At 39.8% G+C, this 19,861-nt stretch overlaps 5 non-coding genes and 1 pseudogene across 5 annotated transcripts; 2 read left to right on the top strand and 4 right to left on the bottom strand.

Moving 5' to 3' along the window:
* Positions 1-2,456, bottom strand: part of LOC111777758 — a 4,478-nt pseudogene extending 2,022 nt beyond the window's left edge.
* A 14,707-nt stretch (positions 2,457-17,163) lies between these two features.
* On the bottom strand, positions 17,164-17,249 carry TRNAL-CAA. Its single transcript has one exon. It is a non-coding gene; the product is annotated as a tRNA-Leu (tRNA).
* A 519-nt stretch (positions 17,250-17,768) lies between these two features.
* On the top strand, positions 17,769-17,842 carry TRNAN-GUU. The gene has a single exon. It is a non-coding gene; the product is annotated as a tRNA-Asn (tRNA).
* A 228-nt stretch (positions 17,843-18,070) lies between these two features.
* Positions 18,071-18,154, bottom strand: TRNAL-UAA. Its single transcript has one exon. It is a non-coding gene; the product is annotated as a tRNA-Leu (tRNA).
* Positions 18,155-19,056: 902 nt separating this feature from the next.
* TRNAL-CAA lies at positions 19,057-19,140 on the bottom strand. Its single transcript has one exon. It is a non-coding gene; the product is annotated as a tRNA-Leu (tRNA).
* Positions 19,141-19,660: 520 nt separating this feature from the next.
* On the top strand, positions 19,661-19,734 carry TRNAN-GUU. Its single transcript has one exon. It is a non-coding gene; the product is annotated as a tRNA-Asn (tRNA).
* Positions 19,735-19,861: the final 127 nt, after the last annotated feature.

The following is a 19,861-nucleotide window of genomic DNA, read 5'->3' as shown; positions in this document are numbered from 1 at the left end:
AAAAAAAAAAAAAAAAAAAAAAAAAAAAAAAAAAAAAAAAAAAAAAAAAAAAAAATCGAAGTGGGCCCTACTAAATATTTCAATGTGTGGCGGTTGAAGACAATGGAACCTTGGCGGTTGAAGAGTGGAGTTAGCTAANAATTATCAATCTTGGTCAGAGGACGGAAGGAGGAAGCAGAGTGGAGTTAGCTAGCTCGTCCCTCAAGATGTTCGACAGAAATGGAACCTTGTTGATGAAGGTAATACGATCGCATAACCGCTTCTACAGGATACTATTGGAGACCAGCCAACCCACCTCTCTACTGATGAAACTTGCAGACCCAGCTTGGCTATGACTATGGGAGAGAAGAAGATGGTTATGGGGCTACCCAAAATCATACATCCGAACAAGCTATGTGCACGTTGCCTAGTCTCCAAAGAAGTAAGACCGTTTATCCCAACTCAAACAAGTTTCCGTACTGAGTGACCACTGCAACTGGTTCATGCAAATTTGTGTGGTTAAATCACCCCATCATCATTGGGGGTAATAAGTATTTTCTTGTACTTGTCGATGATTATAGTCGTTGGATGTGGATGTACATGCTCAGAGAAAAAGGAGAATCTATGTTAAAGAAATTCAAAAGATTCGTTGAAAAGGGGTATGATCTCAAGTTGAAAACCTTGCGCACAAACCGAGATGGCGAGTTCTTATCCCAGAACTTCTCAAATTTTTGCGAGGAAGGTCTCAAATGTCAACTCACTGCTCTGTACACTCTACAACAAAACGATGTGGTCGAACGAAGAAATCGCACTATAATGAACATTGCAAGAAGCTTACTTAAGAGCCTGCAAGTCCTGGCGATTTTCTGGGGAGAGGCAATACGACATGTGGTTTATCTTCTAAATCATTTACCGACAAAGGCACTACACACTTGCATCCCCTAGAAGCATGGTTCGACAAGACACCTCACTTCGAGTACCTAAGATTCTTTGGTTGTATAACATATGTTAAGACTACAAAGCCATATATAAAAAAGCTTGATAACATAAGCCAAAAGATGGTGTACTTTGGCATAGAGAATGGAACCAAGACACATAGGTTATATGGTCCGCAAAATGAGAAAATTCATGGAAGTAGAGATGTCGTATTCGAAGAAGAGAAGAAGTGGGATTGGTGCAGCGTTAGCGATAACAAGCAGACAGTTACAGAGTTCATTTCTCTCTTAGAAGAGGGAGACGCAACAAACCGAGAAAGTGCCCCTAAAGCAACACCATCAAATCTACACATGTCATCATTGGTGACATCTGCTATCTTTTGACTGAGCAGCTCGCCGCCGGTGAGAACAAGAAGAAAATAACAAAAAGCGCAAGAGAACGAAAACCTTGGATTTTGTTGTTGCTAAAACCGGTACATTTATTCTTCATTTGATTGCAATATTTAAATAACAAACCTAGACTAAAAATGGCAAAAGTGGCCAACTGAATTTACGTCACTCTACCCTCTAAAAATGGTCAAAGCGGCCAACTGATTTTTCGCCATTCCACTGGACAGGGGCAAGTTCTTCGCACAGGCTTTATTTAACAATCTCCTCATAAAACCTGTGGTCTACCTTATTGTTTGAACTCCTATCTTTGAGTGTTGTTCCTCAAATTTCTCCCGCGCTAGAGACTTGGTCAGGATGTCTCCAAGCTGTTCCTCTGTTCGGATGAAGTCAATCTTGATAAGTCTTCGATCTGCAAACTCCCGGATGTAGTGGAATCTGATCTCTATGTGCTTTTTCCAGTCGTGCAAAATTGGGTTTTTGATCAAGAAAATCGTAACCTTGTTGTCCACGTACAGTATTGGTGGATCGCCTTCTCTTTCGATCAGCTCCTCCACTAGCCGCGCAAGCCAGACCCCCTATGTCGCCGCCGTCGAAGCGGCGATGTACTCTTCTTCGCAAGAAGACAGAGCAACTACCTTCTGTTTATTTGATTGCCAGCAAATCGCTGCCTGAGAGGAAGTAAATCATCCCACTGGTTCTCTTACAATCATCAACGTCATCGGCCTGCACAATATCTCGCACCCCAGGCTCTTGTTCTGGCCACATAGCGCAAGATGCGCTTGATAGCCCCAAGATCCTCCTCCCTTAGTGCTTCCATAAACCTACTCACGTATCCAATAAAATAGGTGAAGTCAGGGCGTGTGTTTACCAGATAGCGCACAGACTCTCGACAATGCTGCGTAATTGGTGGTGTCGACCGCCGGCATAGTGCCGGCCTTCCTTAGTAGGAGTCAGGCCTCCATTGACGTCCTTCTAGGGTTACTATCTGCTAGCCCAGTTGTGTCCAGTAGCTTCTTCGCGTACGCACCTTGACAAATGGTGATGTCGGTAGTACTCTGCTACACTTCGATGTCGAGGTAGTAGCTGAGCACCAAGGTCGCTCATCTTGAAGGTCTTTAACATCTCTCTCTTGAATCTTCCTAGAACTTCCATGTCGCCTCCAGTGATTATGAGATAGTCGACGTACACTCTGTTAGATAAAACCTGAGTCTGTGAGTTTTTCCTTATTCATACGATTTCATAATACCTCCGTTTGACCATTTGACAAACACGTCGAATGGATCACCAAAGTTTTAGATGGCAATTTTGTAGGGAGTGGCACAAATTTAGTTGACCACTCTCCGTCCATTTTAGGATAGGTTATATTTAAATAGGAAATCTGTTTAGAAGATTTAATAACCTGATTTTAAGCGCAGTCAAAATTTCAGCCATTCTCTCTCTTTGTTAACACATTTTATTTTTCTTCCAACAACCTCCTGTCGACGATTTCCTCTCACCGAAAAGAAAGGATTTCCCTGGCCGATTATCGAAAAACAACAAGGGGTATCAGAGCCAAGTTGAAGCCATCGGTGTATATCATTGCGGAGGAGCCAACCTATCAACAATCAAGTTGAATAGCTCAAGTGGTTAGAGTGTTGACCTAACAACACATAGGTCTCAGGTTTGAGTAGAAGAAAATGCAAAGCGCGAAAATAAACACATCGTGGGGTCCATCTCGAGCGGGCTCGCTCACTGCTCCACGCTGCCGCCAAGTGCCGGCATCTCCATCACCACCACCAAGAGGCCGATGCCGTGATGACGGGCGTCGAGTTGTCGGTGAGCGAGTGATAAGGGAGACAATGACCGCCGTCGTTCAGTATTCGATATTGNTCCTGTTCGTCGGCAAGGGAGGCAATCATCACAAGCTGACCGGTGTCCACTTCATCCCGAGACTCAAGGCTAATATTGTGAGCTTGGGTTAACTCGATAAGGTCGGCTGCCACATTTCCATCTAGCGCGGGCTACTTAGNGAATGAATGCCACGACACCCAACTATAACGAGTGGACCTTGTTGATGCGCGTCAACCTACAGGAATGAATGCCACGACACCTATCCTATCCTTTTCACACTTGAGAATTCCGAAATAAAATTACTTCTTTGCTTGTGGGAGGATCCGCTGGCGAACGTTCGCCGCCATATTACGATCTGTGCCCCCACCAAGCGAACCGTGCAATNGCACCAACTCGAAGAAGAGGCGGCCAGGTACCGGAGGATGGAATACCTATTAGGAAGAGGTGAACCACGTGGACTCGTGGCGCGCCAACTCGAAGAAGAGGTNTCGCCGCCATATTACGATCTGTGCCCCCACCAAGCGAACCGTGCAATCCGCCTGGGAGGGAATCAAATCCCGTCGGGTCGGTGTACAGCGAGTGTGGGAATTCAACATCGATCAGCTGCAAAAGGAGCTCTCAGAGATCCGCATTAAGGACGGCGAATCTNTAGGGCTCAAATCGGAGTTCAAACAAAATAAGGTAGATATACCCCAGGTTTTAGGAGGAGAATGTTAGATAAAACCTGAGTTTTTTNCTCGCCAACAGCATCACCACACTCGGTGGCAGCATCAGCGAGATAGTTGAGCAAGTCGCGGTTTTAATCGAGACATTGCTTGACGTTTACGACCTAACGGTGGAAGAGGTGACCAAAAGACTGCGTAACGTAGAGCAGCANTTTCAGAATACCTCCGTTTGACCATTTGACAAACACGTCGAATAGATTACCAAAGTTTTAGACGGCAATTTTGTAGGGAGTAGCACAAATTTAGTTGGCCACTCTCCAGCCGATAGGTTATATTTAAATAGGAAATCTGTTTAGAAGATTTAATAACCTGATTTTAAGCGCAGTCAAAATTTCAGCCATTCTCTCTCTTTTTTATTTTAAGCATTTTATTTTTCGTCCAACAATCTCTTGTCGACGATTTCCTCTTACCGAAAAGAAAGGATTTCGCTGGCCGATTATCAAAAAACAACACACTCCCATCATCAGCCACTGCTCGCCATGCTCGCGCGTCTATATCCTATGCTCTGAGGCACAACGCTTGAANAGAAGGAGGAGCCGACTGATGACGGGCCAATCCAGTGCTCGTAGTGGGAAAAGAGGTCACCNAGCCACTGCTCGCCATGCTCGCGCGTCTATATCCTATGCTCTGAGGCACAACGCTTGAACTTTAGCGACAACAAGGTACTATCGAGCTTCTTGTTTCAGGGTCATGGTGCTTGCCAAAGCCCGTAGAGTGCCTTGTGCAGATGCAGTACCTTGCTGAGGTTGTCGTTATCGATGAAGCCAAGTGGTTATGGGACGTAGACGATCTACTTCAGCTCTCCGTTGAGAAAAGCGGATTTCACATCCATGTGGTGGACCTCCCAGGAGTGATGTCCCACGATCGCCAGCAACAGGTCGATGGATTCCAACCTTGCTACTGGTNGGGAGCCAATTCAACTGAAGGAGGAGCGAGTGTTCGCTCAAATTAGTGAAAGAGGTGAGCAGCAAGAGCACCGGCAATGGGTCCTCGACACGGGGGCAACAAACCATGTGATTGGGGCCAAGTCTGCGTTCTTCGAGCTTGGCTCGGGGATTCGCGGGACGGTGAAATTCGGCGACGGCTCTGTCGTCANATGGATTCCAACCTTGCTACTGGTGTGAACACCTCTTCGAAGTCCACCCCTTGCTTCTGGACGTAGCCCTTCGCCACCAGACGGGTCTTGTGCTTCACAACTTCTCGCTCTTCGTTACACTTCAGCTTGAACACCCATTTGAGCCCTATGGCTCGATGTCCTGACGACATATTCTCCAGACTCCACATCTTGTTGTCAGTGATGGATGTCATCTCTTCCTGCATTGCCTTCAGCCAGCACGGATTCTTCCCTACTTCAGGGAAAGAGTTCGGTTCATCCGCGCTGATGGCATGCAATTTGACACCTCTTCTTTGAGCTCGCGCGCCGCTAAACCATCATCGTGATCGGCATCTAGCAGGAATCCACAGTATGCAGTGCTGCGAACTCCACTAGTTCAGGGGGTGCATCAGGAGTTGCGGCCGGTGTTGGTGTAGGCGTGCACAGTGCAGCTGTTGGCGGCGTTCAGAGTGCCCTGTGCTGTGCTCCTCCTTCTCATGGCTCGGTGATGAAGTACTCCATTGTGAATTGTTCTGGGTTCTGGTATACCTCGATCACGTCGTTCCACTACCAGAAGGTGTTCTCGTCGAAGACAACATCGCGCGACACGTGAGCTCGTTCACCCGCAGGATCATAGAGCTTGTATGTCCATCTCCTGGGTTCGTAGCCGATGAAGACGACCTTCAGCCCCCTGGGATCGAGCTTGGCAAGGTGAGGATGCATGATCTTCATGTACGCGATGCAGTTGAGCCTCGCAAAACAACGAAATCATGTCGATGACGTGTTGAAGTCCAGTCGAGATTACACGCATGCATGCGCCGAGGACAACACGGCTGTCGAGTCACAAACTCAGGTTATGGTTCGCGTGTATGGGTTGCGTGACATTAAAGAAGATTGGACTGGACTGCAGATTGGGCTTGGTACTTGTGAGCCGAGGTTGGAGTCGTGGGTTTGAAACATGAATCTGAATCCAAATAACTGGCCCTCAACCCATCTTCTTCACCGGAAAACATATTGAAAATCCTTGCGATTCCCTTCTCTTTTTTTCGGCAAGAATACTAATGATTCCGATGACATTCTTCCATGCCTCCCTTCTGAAGGTACCCTTATGTTTTTAACCCACATTGAACACAAAGATCTTTGCGAAATAGAAACCCACGATTTTCTTCTCAAAACCCTCTTTGTTTTCTTTCTCGATCTCGGTTGATAAGTACAGAAAGACAAAACGATCAAATGACAGTTGGGAGGTTTAAGCATAGAGAAATTTAAAGGGTTTGGGGATTAGTTTTGAATATAAAATAAATGCCTAGCCCAAAATCGCATGATTTTCGGTGAGATTCAATGCTATTTTTTTTTTCTCAAAATCGAATTGTTACAGTCATAACTTCTCATAAAAACTCAGATCGGCTTGGTTCCTTCACCAAAATCGTAGAGTTTTACTCCTTCTATAAAAAGACATTTTTCTTATAATTTTAAATCAATCACATACAAATATATTCACAACTAAAATTGGACGGTTACATGTTCTTACCGTAACATGAGGCTCCACTGATACTCCAACTTTCAGCTTGAATCTTTTCAAAGTTTCTTCATAAAACTTGCATAGCATCACTTAAAGATCAACATATCAAAAAACTCAGACCGAAACACCCAAATAATCTCATAGATCTTTTAAAATATCGCAACTAAAAAGTTAGAAAACCTACCACATGTTCTTCCACGATTCTTGATTGTCTTAGACGATTCAAGAATCCAGAGTGCTTCTCCACAAGGTTCTGTGAAGATTTGGTAAAGAAAACCTAGCTAGAATCAGACTCCTCGAGGTTGAATAAGAATGTATCTAATAGTTACTTCTCTTTCTATCCTCGGTTTCCTTTTCTCCCATGTCCTTTATTTTTCTTTCAATTTCTTTGTTTCTTTTAATTTTTGCCAATTAACTCTATTATTTTATTTAGTTTAGGTTCCATAATGAGCTAGGCACATAATGACTAAAATATCCTTCAAAGTTGAATTTGATCACTTTTCTCATCTATTATTATTATTATTTATATCTTTTTGGAGTTTTTGAGATTTTTTTGGATACTCTCTTCTTCTTCACTATCTTGAAGTTCAGCCTCTAAAATTCTTAATAAAATCTTGGAAGTTTAATTTGAAAAGGATAAATTGAAAAACTCAACCCTCAGTTGAAACTTGAGTGTATTTAATAAACTTAATTTGGTGCATTTAATATTGTCGTGGGAAGGTGTGCCTCACTTTAGCAACTTTGTCAAGATTGACCAAGACGACTTTTCGGCTCAAATTGATCCTTTCAACTTTGTTTTTGTCTTTGTTTTTGTCTTAAAGCCTGGTAATAAATGTCTTATTGTTTAAAACTAATTGAATTATATTCTATTTAGAACTTTAGATTATTCCCTATTTGAATTGATTAGTGTTATGTTTTCACAACACAAATTTTGAGGCCTTGAAAATTCGAATGTGACGAAAAGATGAAAGAAAAAGCAAATAAAAAAACAAATAAAAGTACGGTAAATATTAAATTACGTTGCACCATACTCTTGAGACAACCATTATGAGTGAACTACCTATGTAGTTCTAAGTCCCGTTTTAGAACTTGCTTGCGGTGTCGCGAGCTTAACCTTTGACTCATCCCTACATTAGAAACACACATCTTAACAACTACCCGTCTAATCCCAAGTCTATTCCCAAGACCGGTTTACGGGATCGAAACATTAGTCTTGACCTATTTCTACACACAATAAAAGAGTTAACCTTTCGTGTAGTCTTAAATTCCTACTCACTACTTGTTTACAGAATTACGAGGTCCCCTTTAACCCGTTTCTGCACGCAAAAGAAATACTCGAGTAGTCTTAGAGGTTTTCATGACATCGTTCACATTACTATTAAGCCTGTTAGGCTTTCTTTGTAATCCTTTTCGTCAAGGTTTACTAGGTTCTTAAGGCATCTAGGTGGTTTAGATCTCAACTCACGTTTCTAGGATGCTCAAGACCAGCTTCTCAAGGCTAATTCAATATTTGGGGCTCTCAAGTCTAGACCTCTGATTGTCAAGAGTAAAGAAAACTCGTTTCTAAACTCGTGATTCGAATCACTCTACAAGAGGTTTGATCAATACCACTTGAATGACTCTAGCATGCAAGTTCTAAATACAAAAATACAAAAATTTGCAAAAAAAATCTTATCTCTCATCAAAGCTAAAAAATAGAAATTCTATTCTTTTTTTAATTCCAAATTGTAATGTCTCTAATCAAATAGAAATTCTATTATTTTTTTAATTCCAACATGTGATGTCTCTCCTTAAAGAAAATCAAAGAAAAGAAGGCTTTACAGAACCTTTGTCAATTAACTATGTGACACATAACTCCCCAATTAAATTGGCTATTAAAATGAAAAATACCCATAACCTCCATATTAAAATTCCTACTTAACAGTCGGTTACAATATAACCTTTAACTCCTATATTAAAAACTAGCTTAAACATGACAAACAAATATATAAATTATAATTAAATAAGGCAATGAATCAAATGTGCTTATTAGTCATCCATGAACTAGTTCCATAAATTCATGAGTTCATGAAATGCAACTTAAAATGCATCTAATGCATCCCTTTCTTGAAGCTCAACTTTGCACAACATATAAGAGAGGTCTCCAACGTCTTTTAGAATTTCCTTTGATGAGTCCACCATAGCTTGAATATAAGTGTACAAGGTTTGTTGTAGCTTCTTGACTCTCGTCCTTGTAATTGGACCTTAAGGTATGAAAATTTCTTGGTTGTGGTTCATATCATTCTCCCCCTTTTGAGAAGGATTCGTCCTCGAATCCCAACCATCACCTACATCAAAAGGACTCAAATCAACTACATTAAAAGTTGCACTAACACAATACTTACCTGGTAAATCAATTTTATAAGCATTGTCGTTGATACGCTCAAGAAGTTGAAAAGGTCCATCTCCTCGTGGTAAAAGCTTAGATTTTCTTTGAGTAGGAAATCTTTCTCTTCGAAAATGCACCCAAACCCAATCTCCTAGCTTGAAGATGACAATTTTGCGTCCTTTATTAATTCAGGTGGCAACCTTGAAATTTTGCTTCTCAATTTGTTTTTTTACTTGCTTGTGCAGTTTATGAACAAACTCAACATTGATATTTGCATTGAAATTCACAAACTCTTTTGACGGCATAGGTAACAAGTCAATGGGGGTTAAAGGATTAAACCCATAAACAATTTAAAAAGGTATGCATTTAGTAGTGCAATGGACAACCCTATTATGTGCAAATTTTATACATGATAAACAATCCTCCAAGTTTTAAGATTCTTATCAATAATAGCCCTAAGCATAGTAGTCATCGTTCTGTTAACAACTTCAGTTTGTCTATCCGTTTGAGAATGACAAGTAGTTGAATATACTAGCTTAGTTCCTAACTTACCCCATAAAACACGCCAAAAATGGCTTAAAAATTTTACATCACGATCACTAACAATGCTTTTAGGAATGCCATGCGATCGTACAACTTCCCTAAAGAACAAGTCAGCAATATGTTTTGCATCATCAGTTTTGTGACAAGGAATAAAATGAGCCATTTTACTAAATCGATCAACCACAACAAATATGGTATCATATCCTTTCCTAATCCTAGGTAAACCTAAAATAAAATTAATTAATATATCAATCCAAAGACCATTAGGAACATGTAATGCGTAGTATAAACCATGTGGTTGAAGCCTAGAATTAGCTTGCGNTCGAAAATGCACCCAAACCCAATCTCCTAGCTTGAAGATGACAATTTTGCGTCCTTTATTAATTCAGGTGGCAACCTTGAAATTTTGCTTCTCAATTTGTTTTTTTACTTGCTTGTGCAGTTTATGAACAAACTCAACATTGATATTTGCATTGAAATTCACAAACTCTTTTGACGGCATAGGTAACAAGTCAATGGGGGTTAAAGGATTAAACCCATAAACAATTTAAAAAGGTATGCATTTAGTAGTGCAATGGACAACCCTATTATGTGCAAATTTTATACATGATAAACAATCCTCCAAGTTTTAAGATTCTTATCAATAATAGCCCTAAGCATAGTAGTCATCGTTCTGTTAACAACTTCAGTTTGTCTATCCGTTTGAGAATGACAAGTAGTTGAATATACTAGCTTAGTTCCTAACTTACCCCATAAAACACGCCAAAAATGGCTTAAAAATTTTACATCACGATCACTAACAATGCTTTTAGGAATGCCATGCGATCGTACAACTTCCCTAAAGAACAAGTCAGCAATATGTTTTGCATCATCAGTTTTGTGACAAGGAATAAAATGAGCCATTTTACTAAATCGATCAACCACAACAAATATGGTATCATATCCTTTCCTAATCCTAGGTAAACCTAAAATAAAATTAATTAATATATCAATCCAAAGACCATTAGGAACATGTAATGCGTAGTATAAACCATGTGGTTGAAGCCTAGAATTAGCTTGCGTACATGCTATGCAACGAGCACAAACTTTATTAACATCATGTATCATTTTAGGCCAAAAAAAATGTTCAGAGAGCATATCATAAGATTTAGAAACTCCATGGTGTCCCATTAAACCACCTACATGAGCTTCCCTCACAAGTAGCTCACGTATGGAACAAGATGGTATGAAAGTTTGCCTTTTCGAAACAAAAATCCATCTAAAAANAACAAGTCAATGGGGGTTAAAGGATTAAACCCATAAACAATTTAAAAAGGTATGCATTTAGTAGTGCAATGGACAACCCTATTATGTGCAAATTTTATACATGATAAACAATCCTCCAAGTTTTAAGATTCTTATCAATAATAGCCCTAAGCATAGTAGTCATCGTTCTGTTAACAACTTCAGTTTGTCTATCCGTTTGAGAATGACAAGTAGTTGAATATACTAGCTTAGTTCCTAACTTACCCCATAAAACACGCCAAAAATGGCTTAAAAATTTTACATCACGATCACTAACAATGCTTTTAGGAATGCCATGCGATCGTACAACTTCCCTAAAGAACAAGTCAGCAATATGTTTTGCATCATCAGTTTTGTGACAAGGAATAAAATGAGCCATTTTACTAAATCGATCAACCACAACAAATATGGTATCATATCCTTTCCTAATCCTAGGTAAACCTAAAATAAAATTAATTAATATATCAATCCAAAGACCATTAGGAACATGTAATGCGTAGTATAAACCATGTGGTTGAAGCCTAGAATTAGCTTGCGTACATGCTATGCAACGAGCACAAACTTTATTAACATCATGTATCATTTTAGGCCAAAAAAAATGTTCAGAGAGCATATCATAAGATTTAGAAACTCCATGGTGTCCCATTAAACCACCTACATGAGCTTCCCTCACAAGTAGCTCACGTATGGAACAAGATGGTATGAAAGTTTGCCTTTTCGAAACAAAAATCCATCTAAAAAAAGTAATTATCCACAATGAGTCATTTTTCACAAGATTCAACAAAAGGAGCAAAGAACATGTCATGTTGAAACAACTCCTTTATGTGTTCAAAACCCAACAACTTAGCATTCAAAGTATTGAGGAGGACATACCTTCGTGATAAAGCATCTGCAACAATGTTTTCCTTACCTTGTTTATATTTGATGACATAAGGGAATGTTTTAATAAATTCTAACTACTTAGCATGTCGTCTACTGAATTTGTTTTGTGCTCTCAAATGCTTTAAACTTTCATGATTCGTATGAATAACGAACTCCTTAGGCCAAAGATAATGTTGCCATGTTTGCAATGCACGAACCAAAACATAAAACTCTTTGTCATAAGTTGGATACCTCAAAGATGCACCAGTCAACTTCTCACTAAAGAACATTAAAGGTCTTTGATTTTGCATTAATACAGCAACTATCCCGACTCCACTAGCATCACATTCAATTTCAAGTGTTAAAAGCAAGTTTTTTTTTATCTTTTTCCCATATAAAGGATACATTTTACTTAACAAGTTCATTCAAGGGTGAAGCAATTGTACTAAAATTCTTAACGAACCTACGGTAGAAATTTGCAAGACCATGAAAACTTCTTACCTCACTTATACTTTGTGGTGTAGGCCAATCTTTTATAGCCTTCACTTTTTCCTCATCAACCTCAGCACCATTACATGAAACTACAAACCCAAGAAAGTTAACTTTTTCCATGCAAAAGCTACATTTCTTTAAATTTACATACAAACATTCATTTCCTAAAGTAGTCAAAACATTGCGTACATGGGTAATATGATCATCTAAATATTTAGAGTAAACAAGGATGTCATCAAAATAAACAACTACAAACTTACCTAAGTATTCTCGTAAGACATGGTTCATTAGTCTCATGAATGTACTGGTGCATTAGTTAATCCAGAAGGCATACCCAACCATTCATAAAGACCATACTTGGTTTTAAAAGTTGTTTTCCACTCATCCCCAATATGCATGTGAATTTGATGATAACCCGATTTTAAATCAATCTTAGTAAAAACACGACATCCATGCAACTCATCAAGCATATCATCTAATCTAGGAATTGGATGTCTATACTTTATAGTTATCTTGTTTATAGTCCTACAATCAACACACATACGCAAGGAATTATCTTTCTTAGGTACAAGAATAACTAGAACACAACAAAGATTCAAACTTTCATGTACATACCCTTTTGCAAGGAGTTCACTTACTTTCCTTTGTATCTCTTCGGCCTCCTTTGGATTAGTCGTATATGCTGGTCGGTTTGGAATGGCTGAAGTCAATCTTGTGTTCAATCCCTCTAAATGGGTGTAAACTACTAGGCATCTCCTCGAAAAATAAATCTTCAAACTCTTGCTAAAGCACAATAAAATCACTAGGCAAAGAAGGATTAAGCGTGTTAGTAACAAGACCCCTTGCACATAAGTACAAGAATAGTTCGGTTAGAGAGCAAAACATTCCTAGCCTCACTTGATCTAACATACAAGCTTATAGATTTGACTTTTCTCTCTTTTTTTTTTTCTCTAAGCTGAGCACTACTCTCTTGCTTTTCACTCAAGCTCTTTTTTTCACATGATTCTTTTTTAATCTCTGCTTTTGCATGAGCCTCTTGCCTTTTCTTTTCAAGTTTGCAATGAACAATAAATACATATTTTAGAGACAATGGAACAAAAGTAGTTTTTTTACCATTGTGAGTAAAAGAGTATCGATTTGCAGACCCATCATACATTACCCGACAATCAAATTGTCAAGGTCTCCTCAGTAGTATATCTCCAATATGCATGGATATAATATCACATAAACCATCATCAACATATTTTCCAATAGTAAAAGAAACAAGAGCTTGTTGCGTTACCCGTACTTCCCCATGATCACTTAACAATTGAAGCTTGTAGAATCTTGGATGTGGTTGTGTCTTTAAATTAAGTCTTTTGACCAGAATGGAACTCACAACATTGGTGCAACTACCGCTATCAATGACAACACTACAAGGTACAGATTGAACAAGACACCGAGTTTGAAATAAGTTCTCTCGTTGGTCTAGGCCGTCCTCCTTAATGTGGGTGTTTAGAGCTCATCGAGTAACCAAAGATATATGTGTAGGGTCCTCTTCATTAAACTCCTCACTCTCATCCTTTTCCTCATTTATGTCGTCATGTGCCTCGTCTTCTGTAACAATTTCTCCCTCCTTGATGGTCATAATTCTTGCATTTGGGCAATCTCTACTATAGTGTCCTACCCCTTGAAATCTCCAACACTTTAAATCCCTGTTTCGAACATTAGACTTTTCTACTTTTTCTTTCCCTGCTCTAGATCTCTCGCCTTTTTCAAATTTAGCTTTAGGCTTCTCATTAATGTCTTGATTTTTATGCTTATAATCAATGTTCTTACTATCCTTTTTCCATGTAGAAGTAGAATTGAAAAAGGTTTTAGAAGAATACCGTTGAGACCTTCGTTGGATTTGCCTCTCGACCTTAATTGCAATGTGCAACAACTCCTCGATATCAAGATGCTTATGCACGAAATTTTTGAACTCGTACAATGAATCAATTGGTGCTTCAAGATTTCTTCTCCTACTTGACATCAATTTATCCCACCAAATTTGAGCATATTGTTTAAATTGGGCAATTCAAAACAGTAACTCAGTACCTCTTTTCATCACTAAAATTATGACACTTGAACTTGGGATCGGTTTTGCCATAAAACTTGGGAAGTTTAAATTTGATGCTCCCCATGTTAGGATCAATTCTATCATCATAAGGAAACTTTTTGTGGTAAATTATGATAACTTCTTCCACGGCCTCTCCCTCGCGTCAAGCCACGAAAAATTAAGATACCTTCTTCGAGGCCTCTCCCTCACATCATCAATCCATGACCAATAGCTTTTCAACTCACTTTTTGACTCACAATAATATGAGTTTTCAAAAGTGGGATTTGAACCCAAGCCCTCTTACAAGGACCAAAACTTAAGTCTAGTACTTCTGCAAGGTCGGAGGTTCAAGCCCTCCTTTTATCATATTTTGTTCAACTTCAACTTCAACTTCAACTTCAACTTCAACTTCAACTTCAACTTCAACTTCAACTTCAACTTCAACTTCAACTTCAACTTCAACTTCAACTTCAACTTCAACTTCAACTTCAACTTCAACTTCAACTTCAACTTCAACTTCAACTTCAACTTCAACTTCAACTTCAACTTCAACTTCAACTTCAACTTCAACTTCAACTTCAACTTCAACTTCAACTTCAACTTCAACTTCAACTTCAACTTCAACTTCAACTTCAACTTCAACTTCAACTTCAACTTCAACTTCAACTTCAACTTCAACTTCAACTTCAACTTCAACTTCAACTTCAACTTCAACTTCAACTTCAACTTCAACTTCAACTTCAACTTCAACTTCAACTTCAACTTCAACTTCAACTTCAACTTCAACTTCAACTTCAACTTCAACTTCAACTTCAACTTCAACTTCAACTTCAACTTCAACTTCAACTTCAACTTCAACTTCAACTTCAACTTCAACTTCAACTTCAACTTCAACTTCAACCAAATCATATTTTGATTTCTTAACTTTGAAAAGTTGAAATCTACTAAGTTCAAATCGAATGATTCTTTCGACCAAAGCCCATCATCATCACATAGTTGTGATAGATATTATCCACTTTGGCACCCGTTTTGCCTAACAACAACATTTGGCGACCAAAGCCCATCATCATCACATAGTTGTGATAGATATTATCCACTTTGGCACCCGTTTTGCCTAACAACAACATTTGGATGTCAGAAGGATTTGAACCCACGCCCTCTTACGAGGACCAAAACTTGAGTCTGGCGCCTGAGACCACTCGGCCATCTTGATTGCTTATTGTGCGTTCCAGGATTGTTTTGAGAGGGGATTTAGCATTTTGTATATGGGTGTGTAAACGTCAACCTAGTAGACGCGTTTTAAAACTGTGAGGCTGAAGACGATACTAACGGATTAAAATAGATAATATCTACTAGCTGTTGGAGAGAGGAAGGAAACAATCCTAATAAGGGTGCGAAAACCTCTCCCTAATAGGCACGTTTTTAAAAGTGTGAGGCTGATGGCAATACCCAATGACAAAAATGGCCAATGACAAAAATGGACAATGTCTGCTAGCACTCAGCTTGGACTTTTACAAAAAATATCAGAGCTAGTCACTAGGCGATGTGCCAGTGAGGACACTTGGCCCTCAGAATGGGTCGATAATGAGATCCCACATTGATTAGAGGGTGAAGAAACATTTCTTATAATGGTCTGAAAACCTCTCCCTACTAGATGTGGTTTCAAACCGTGAGGGAGATAACGAGACGTAACGAACGAAAGTAGACAATGTCAGCTGGAATAGCTCAGTTGGTTAGAGCGTGTGGCTGTTAACCACAAGGTTGGAGGTTCAATGAACCCCTCCTTCTAGCGATGGGGACGAAGCATACCTTACAATCCTGATTTTTAGTTCTTCTCCCTAGTACAAATTTTCAATCAACTTCGGTTTGGTTCATGTTTTGTCACTTTTAATAAACACTAGTGAGTTAAATTGATATCCACCATGGTATGGTACGAAGTTCCATTTCTTGTTAAATTCTCATTTGATGATAAATCAACCACTTTGACACTGTTAAATTCTCATTTGATGATAAATCAACCACTTTGACACTGGTTTTGCCTAAAAACCTTTTGGATGTCAGAAGTGGGATTTGAACCCAGGCCCTCTTACGAGGACCAGGACTTGAGTCTCGGCCTTAGACCACTCGGCCATCCTGACTGCTTATCGTGCGTTCCAAGATTGGTTTGAGAGAGGATTTAGCATTCCGTATATGGGTGTGTAAACGTCTCCCTAATTGACGCGTTTTAAAACTGTGAGGCTGAAGACAATACTAACGGATTAAAATAGATAATATCTACTAGCTGTTGGAGAGAGGAAGGAAACAATCCTAATAAGGGTGCGAAAACCTCTCCCTAATAGGCACGTTTTTAAAAGTGTGAGGCTGATGGCAATACCCAATGACAAAATGGACAATGTCTGCTAGCACTGGGCTTGGACTTATACAAATGATATCAGAGCTAGTCAATAGGCGATGTGCCAGTGAGGACACTTGGCCCTCCGAAGGGGTTGATAGTGAGATCCTACATCGATTAGATGGTGAAGAAACATTTATTATAAGGGTCTGAAAACCTCTCCCTAATAGATGTGGTTTCAAACCGTGAGGGAGATAACGAGACGTAACGAACGAAAGTAGACAATGTCAACTAATAGAGGTCTTGGATGGCAATAAAATGATTGGCTGGAATAGCTCAGTTTGTTAGAGCGTGTGGCTATTAACAACAAGGTTGGAGGCTCAACCCCTCCTTCTAGTGATGGGAACGAAGCATACCTTACAAGCCTGTATTTTTTTAGTGCTTCTTATCCCTAGTACAAACTTTCAATAAACTTCTGTTTGGTTTGTGATGGTCTTGTGTACGAGTACTAACCAAATAATGTTTTGACACTTTTAAAAAAAACTATTGAGTAAAATTGATATCCACCATGGTACGAAGTTCCACTTCTTAACATTGAAAAGTTGAAATCTACTAAGTTCAATTATCATTTGATGATAACGAATGATTCTTTCGACCCAAGCCCATCATCATCACATTGTTGTGATAGATATTATCCACTTTGGCACCGGTTTTGCCTAACCAACATTTGGATGACAGAAGTGGGATTTGAACCCACGCCGTCTTACGAGGACCAGAACTTGAGTCTGGCGCCTTAGACCACACTCGGCCATCCTGACTGCTTATCGTGCGTTCTAGGATTGGTTTGAGAGGTGATTTAGTATTCTGTATATGGGTGTGTAAACGTCTCCCTAGTAGACACGTTTTAAAACTGTGAGGCTGAAGACGATACTAACGGATTAAAATAGTTATATCTACTAGCTGTTGGAGAGAGGAATGAAACAATCCTAATAAGGGTGCGAAAACCTCCACTTAATTGACACATTTTTAAAAGTGTGAGGCTGATGGAAATACCGAATGGCAAAAATGGACAATGTCTGCTAGCACTAGGCTTGGACATTTACAAATGATATCAGAGCTAGTCAGTAAGCGATGTGCCAGTGAGGATACTTGGCCCTTCGAAGGGGTTGACAGTGAGATCCCACATCGATTAGATGGTGAAGAAACATTTATTATAAGGGTCTGAAAACCTCTCCCTAATAGATGTGGTTCCAAACCGTGAGGGAGATAACGAGACATAACGAACGAAAGTAGACAATCTCACCTAATAGAGGTTTTGGATGGCAATAATATGATTGGCTGGAATAGCTCAGTTGGTTAGAGCGTGTGGCTGTTAACCACAAGGTCGGAGGTTCAACCCCTTCTTCTATAGCGATGGGAACGAAGCATACCTTACAATCCAACTAACCACCACCAAATCATCTTTCGATACTTTTAAAAAACACTGATGAGTTCAATTGATATACCCTCTTAACATTGAAATCTACTAAGTTCAATTATCATTTGACGATAACTAATAAGGACCCAAGCCCATCATCATCACATAGTTGTGATAGCTAATATCCACTTTGGCACCCGTGTTGCCTAACACACATTTGGATGTCAAAAGTGGGATTTGAACCCACGCCCTCTTACGAGGACCAGAACTTAAGTCTGGCGCCTTAGACCACTCAGCCATCCTGATTGCTTATTGTGCGTTCCAANGTGCAAATGTCTCGCTAGTAGACGCGTTTTAAAACTGTGAGGCTGAAGACGATACCAACGGATCAAAATAGATAATATCTACTCGCTGTTGGAGAGAGGAAGGAAACAATCCTAATACGGGTGCGAAAACCTCACCCTAATAGGCACGTTTTTAAAAGTGTGAGGGTGATGGCAATACCCAATGACAAAAATGGACAATGTCTGCAAGCACTGGGCTTGGACTTTTACAAATGCTAACAGAGCTAGTCACTAGACGATGTGCCAGTGAGGACACTTGGCCCTCAGAAGGGGTCGATAGTGAGATCCCACATCGATTAGATGGTGAAGAAACATTTCTTATAAGGGTCTGAAAACCTCTCCCTAATAGATATGGCTTCAAACCGTGAGGATGATAACGAGACGTAACGAACCAAAGTAGACAATATCAACTAATAGAGGTCATGGATTGCGAGAAAATGATTGGCTGGAATAACTCAGTTGGTTAGAGCGTGTGGCTGTTAACCACAAGGTTGGAGGTTTAACCCCTCCTTCTAGATTTTCAATCAACTTCGGTTTGTGATGGTCTTGTGTACGAGAACTAATAAAATCATGTTTTGAACCATACCTTACTACAATCCTGTTTTTAGTGCGTCTTCTCCCTAGTACAAATTTTCAATCAACTTCGGTTTGTGATGGTCTTGTGTACGAGAACTAACCAAATCATCTTTTGACGCTTCTAAAAAATACTGGTGACTTCAATTGATATCCACCATGATATGTTACGAAGTTCCATTTCGTAACTTTGAAAAGTTGAAATCTACTAAGTTCAATGATCATTATATCATGATAATGAGTGATGGATATTATCCACTTTGGCACACGTTTTGCCCAATCACATTTGGATGTCAGAAGTGGGATTTGAACCCACGCCCTCTTACGAGGACCAAAACTTGAGTCTGGCGCCTTAGACCACTCGGCCATCCTGACTACTTATTGTGCATTCCAGGATTGGTTTGAGAGGGGATTTAGCATTCCGTATATGGGTGTGCAAATGTCTCGCTAGTAGACGCGTTTTAAAACTGTGAGGCTGAAGACGATACCAACGGATCAAAATAGATAATATCTACTCGCTGTTGGAGAGAGGAAGGAAACAATCCTAATACGGGTGCGAAAACCTCACCCTAATAGGCACGTTTTTAAAAGTGTGAGGCTGATGGCAATACCCAATGACAAAAATGGACAATGTCTGCAAGCACTGGGCTTGGACTTTTACAAATGCTAACAGAGCTAGTCACTAGACGATGTGCCAGTGAGGACACTTGGCCCTCAGAAGGGGTCGATAGTGAGATCCCACATCGATTAGATGGTGAAGAAACATTTCTTATAAGGGTCTGAAAACCTCTCCCTAATAGATGTGGTTTCAAACCGTGAGGATGATAACGAGACGTAACGAACCAAAGTAGACAATATCAACTAATAGAGGTCATGGATTGCGATAAAATGATTGGCTGGAATAGCTCAGTTGGTTAGAGCGTGTGGCTGTTAACCACAAGGTCGGAGGTTCAACCCCTCCTTCTAGCGATGGGATTGAACAATACCTTACTACAATCCTGTTTAGTGCGTCTTCTCCCTAGTACAAATTTTCAATCAACTTCGGTTTGTGATGGTCTTGTATACGAGAACTAACCAAATCATGTTTTGACGCTTC

Source organism: Cucurbita pepo, chromosome LG16, assembly GCF_002806865.2.
Source record: "Cucurbita pepo subsp. pepo cultivar mu-cu-16 chromosome LG16, ASM280686v2, whole genome shotgun sequence".
Classification (NCBI taxonomy): Eukaryota; Viridiplantae; Streptophyta; class Magnoliopsida; order Cucurbitales; family Cucurbitaceae; genus Cucurbita; species Cucurbita pepo.
The sequence above is the reverse complement of the archived record's forward strand: the minus strand, read 5'-3'. Positions and strand labels throughout refer to the sequence as shown.